Genomic DNA, 5,127 nt, shown 5'->3' with positions numbered 1-5,127 from the left:
TTAATTAATTTATTTTTTATGGTGACGTTGGTTAACAAAATCTAATAAGTTTCAGCTGTACATTTTAACTGTAAGGCGTATGTATATTTACCCTGCGTGTTCATTTATTTATGTTCTTAATGGTGTTTTATTTAAAAACTTTTTTTATAGAAATTAAACTGAATGTATATATAAATGATAGAGACTTCCTGGCATCTCTCTTCCGCCCACCCAGATCCTTGTCACTCCTTGTAACCGAACCACCACTTTAAATTTCTCGTATCTTCCTGCATTTCTTTATGCAAATACAGATAAATACGAATATTTTCCCTATCCTTCTTTCTCCCCTCAAAGGTTCCCTACATACATTGTTTTCTTTATTTTGCTTTTTTTTTTCATTTGACACTATCTTACTTTTGTGAAAACTGGACCATCTAAAAGTTTGTGTGTGCATAATTTCTTGATAACACTGAATATGGCTTTCAGTCTCCATCAGCTGGCGTAATAACTCTGCAGAGACTATACCTTTGGCAGTTTTACTTAGGCTTATTCTTGTGATTTTAAGTACTTCCTGCCTAGCTCTAAAGAGGAAAGCCTGGCACCATTTTCAGAAGTCTCAGAGTTAATAAAGTAGCTCATATTTCAACCTTTATGTGTACAGAATATATATTTCTTAGCACTCTCAACAGCGGTATTGTCTCAGTTCCTTTTAGCATTTGTCTTCCACGGGAACCAATTACTTCACAAAAAAGAACATTTAGTTACTATTCTGAAAAACTGCCTCTTTGTTTTCGTGGTCAGAATTTTAATCTTCCTTACAACCCTGCCAAACTTCCCCATCTTCCCTTCCCTCCAGAAAAATAAACAAAAATCTAACTCAGACTCTTATTTTGTAAGCCATCCTCATAGAATTGGGGAAAATGAGATATTGGAAAGTTCTGTTTCAGTGAAACAGTAAATTTTGAAAGATTTCATTGCTTCAGTAAACATCTGTTTAAATAGAAGTAGTTTGGTAGTTGAAGGACAGTAGACAGGATCACGGAGGAGCAGGAAAGAGCGCTGGACACTGTCAGAGGATAAAGCCGACGTGTGCTTTTTTCCACACGTAGTCGTTCGGGGCCTGTGGCTCAGAATACAGAGTCAGCGTAGTAACCAGAACGGACACCTGCCTGTGGCGTGGCGGTTATTCGTTAAATTCTGAGACTCCTTAGATAAAATTACTTCTCAGATTCCTCTTCTGAAATATGAATCGCCATTTCCTTTATGGAATTCCTTCTCGAAAGCACTTAAGGGTATACTGATTGATGTTTGCTCACGGGCCATGTGAAAGTACTGGTTGTCACTTCACATATTTTGTTGGATGAAAGCAAATTTCATGATGTCAATAATGGAGAATGAATTTGTATTTCTTCATTCATCCACTAAAGCATGTTTCTTGAGGCCTGTTGCGTGCTAAGTGGTGGGGAGATAGTGCTGAGCGAGCTCGAGGAGCCTTGTGGGCCTGCCTGCTCTTGGTCACATCCACACTTGGCTTCCTGTGCGCAGTCAGCAGGTGAGCTTGGCGTTCGGGATGACTGGTCTTGGGTTCAGGTCCTGACTTGGCCCTTTATTTATCGTGAGGCCTGAGGAACTTGAACAGAGTCCGTTCTTCATCTGCAGATAGGGACTCATGCAGGGTTGCTCGAGTGACCTAAGCTGTGTGGCAGCGTCCTTATGCAATTCAAGCAGCGGTCACTCTCCTGGGTCCCTCGCATTTTCTAGCTGAATTCTCCTCGGCTGCATCCGGGAAAAAATTGTGGAGTTTGAGAGTCAGAGGATGATTATGCCTCTGTCCTATTTTCTCGTTTGATTCCCAAGGTGCTCTCAGCTGCCTTACCTCCTTCGATCATTAGGCTAGGGAGATATTTTTACTCTATAGATGAGGACTTCATGCATGTCGAAGTTATCCAGTGGAATGAGTGGGACTAATCACCGATCCCTGGCTCAGCGGCCTGTCCACTGCCCGCTGTGACCCTTGGATTGTAGAGTCCCCTTGTCAGCACAAGAAAACCATTTAATGAGAAGCACTTAGGAGCGCAGTCTCCAAATCATAGTCTTCATTTCAAGTTGCTCTCCACCTATGGCTCTGCAGCCTTCAGCCAGTAACTGGCGTCTCTGTAATAATACACTAGGGGATTGATTAAATGCTGTAATTAAAAGAAACAGCACGGCCGGTATATAACTGGATGTAAAAACGTAGTAAAAGCCGGAAGATTAGGCCAGGGACCTGTGAACTCCATTCACCATAAAGGAGAGAGGGAGCAGGAGAACCCACCGGATCACCAATTCCTCAGTAAAAGCCGGAGCGTGTGCCGCAAGGCTGGGCAGCATAGCTGCGATGCCATTTTACCTTTTACTTTTGGTTTTGTTTTGAATTCGGGCTTGCCGGGCCGTGTGGCGAGAGCGGAGCTGCGGGCAGGCGCTCCGGAGCTGGCAGCCTGAGCTCAGCCTAGCAGCCCCACTGCTGGCTGCTACTTTGTGCCTCAGTTTCCTAATCTGCACAGAGAATGAGTTCTTACATGTCAAAATGAGTTTTAAATCAATACCACGTAGTGAGTAAACAGCGATTGTTTTAAAGGGGACTTTTGAGCCGTTTCATCTGCAAAAGAACATCTGGAGACACGGGAATAGAAGTGATCCGATTGGAGTGATTAAAGGCTTTGCGGAGCTTCGTGTCCCAAGCAGGACACGCTCAGTCAGCCTGCAGCCGCGAAGCCATCTTCCCCCATAAGGTGGGTGTCTGTCCTTTAGGAGTAGAGAATGGGCTGAGTAATACAAGCAGGGAGGCCTGTGACTCGTGGTGGTCGTGTCCCCTTTTATTTGAGAGAGGGCTCCAATGTCGGCCACTTCTTCCTGCCGGTAGACATCAGGGGTCCTCTCTCCGTGGACGGGCGCGGCACGCCTTCCAGGACCGTACGTTTCTTAGCGCGTGTAGTGAACGTCTGGTTGGGGCGTGCGCGTGTCTCCTGCTTTCCCATCCACGGCGCCAGGCAGGGTGTGGATTGTCTGTGCAGTCCTGTCCCGAGCCTGCGGCCAGGGCTCGGCTGTAAAGGTCAGCCTTTCCAAGCCTGTTTAAAATCTTGTCACTCTACAGACACTCAAGGAAAGACAAATAACATGTGATTTCACTTACATGTGGAATCCAAAAACCAAAATGAACAAAGCAGAAACAGACTCATAGATTGGGAGAACGGGACTGATGGTTGCCAGATGGGAGGGGGTGGGAGGGATGGGTGAAAAGGTGAAGGGGATTCAGTATACAAACTGCCAGTTATAAAATGAGTCACGGGGGCTGTGAAGTACAGCATAGGGAACACGGTCAGTAATAGAGTAATAACCATGTACGGCGACGGCACCGGGCTTATCCGAGTGATCGCTTCATTAGTTGTATAAGTGTCTAATCTCCATGTTGTATACTTGAAACTAGTTCACTATTGTATGCCAACTGTAATCGAAAAATAAATTGAAAAAAAATCCTGTCACCCTTTCCATCGCCACCTTTTAACATTTTTCTAGCTTTATCGAGGCATAGTTGACAGATAAAATTGTAATATGTTTAAAGTGTACAGCATGATAACTTGATGCGTGTATACACTGTGAAGCGATTCCCACAGTCTGGCTAATTAACACATTCATCACCTCACTCGTTGGGTGGGGGGTCCACTTTCTACTACGTTGTTTTGTTTCAGTAAAACGAATGGTGCAGTTTCACTCTGGACGCCTGGACGCGGACTTCGTGGAGCCCTTCCAGAGGAGTTAGGGACCTCGTGGAGCCCTTCCAGAGGAGTTAGGGACCTCGTGGAGCCCTTCCAGAGGAGTTAGGGACCTCGTGGAGCCCTTCCAGAGGAGTTAGGGACCTCGTGGAGCCCTTCCAGAGGAGTTAGGGACCTCGTGGAGCCCTTCCAGAGGAGTTAGGGACCTCGTGGAGCCCTTCCAGAGGAGTTAGGGACCTCGTGGAGCCCTTCCAGAGGAGTTAGGGACCTCGTGGAGCCCTTCCAGAGGAGTTCGTGTGTCCCTTGCAGCAGATGCTTGATTTCAGGAGCAAAGTGTATATCCCTACTCCGTGTGAAACTCTCAGAGCTCACTTACCAAAGTGAGTGAGAAATCAAGTGTCCCTGCCCTTCCTGGGCCCGCAGACTGAGATGGAGCGAGCGCGTGCGCAGATATTCTGGTCCTGTTCGAAGTGGCTGAAGAGCTGAGAAGAGTGTGTCCCGGAGCACAGCAGGCCCAGTGCCGAGCTCGGGGCCTCGAGAAGGCTGCACAGAACAGGCTGTGTTTGAGCGGGGTCTTGAGAATGAGTGGGGCTGAAGGATTGGGAAGAGAGGCCAGTTCACTTAAGGCCATTAAGAACTCCTCGAGCTGGGCGCCAGGCACTAAGTGTCAAAGAAGGGGACACTGGTCGCTCTCTCGCTGTGCTGTCTTTTCTGTGCTGCCATCTTTAAAGCTGAGTAGATGTTCATTCACCAGGTGACTGCCACCTGTCCCAGGCCACCTGAAAGCACCTGCCGAGCTCTAAAAGCATCTCTTCTGCGTAGCGTTCCCGCTTCCCGGGGCCGCCCTGACAGAGTACTGCAACTTGGGGGCTCAAACAGTAGAGATTTATGGTCTCTCAAGATCTTTTCTTTTGAGGCTATGCAGAGAATCTGTTCTAGGCCTTTCCCTGAGCAGCTGGTGACTTGCTGGCAGTCTTTGGTGTTCCTTGGCTTCTAAATGCATCACCTCAGCTGCTCTTCATGTCTGTGCCCAAATGTCCCCTTTTTATAAGGACACCAGTCATACTGGATTAGGGGCCCACCCTGCTCTAATATGACCTCATCATAACTACTTACATCTGCGAGGACCCTATTTGCAAATAAAGTCGCATTCTGAAGGACTGGGGGTTAGGGCTTCACCATGAATTTTTGGGAACGCAGTCCAACCCGTAACACCCTCTGTCCACTCTTCCTGCCTCCCACCACTGGACACTTTCTCCTTCCTGATTGATACATAAGTAGTTTCTGTAGTTTTTTCTCTTTGGTGCCTTGCACATAGTGTGGAAAGTAGCTCTAGGGAAGGTATGCTAACCACGTGGAGTTCATAGGAATAAAGGAAGGCACTGCAGAGGTCACC

General features: G+C 47.0%; 1 protein-coding gene across 2 annotated transcripts in view; it reads left to right on the top strand.

Moving 5' to 3' along the window:
- The window catches only part of ADD1 (adducin 1), a 57,963-nt gene that overhangs the window by 9,818 nt on the left and 43,018 nt on the right, over nt 1-5,127 (top strand). Inside the window, exon 1 of one of the 2 annotated variants that reach the window (XM_025051825.1) lies at nt 2,583-2,750. The exons of the other annotated variant lie outside the window; for it this stretch is intronic. The gene's annotated coding sequence lies outside the window, so the exon portion shown is untranslated. Of the gene's footprint in view, nt 1-2,582; nt 2,751-5,127 lie in introns of those variants that run through there. 2 annotated transcript variants of the gene reach the window in all.

The sequence above is a fragment of the Pteropus alecto genome, unplaced genomic scaffold (assembly GCF_000325575.1).
Source record: "Pteropus alecto unplaced genomic scaffold, ASM32557v1 scaffold5, whole genome shotgun sequence".
In the NCBI taxonomy this organism is placed as follows: Eukaryota; Metazoa; Chordata; class Mammalia; order Chiroptera; family Pteropodidae; genus Pteropus; species Pteropus alecto.
This window is presented reverse-complemented; position numbering and strand designations above follow the sequence as displayed.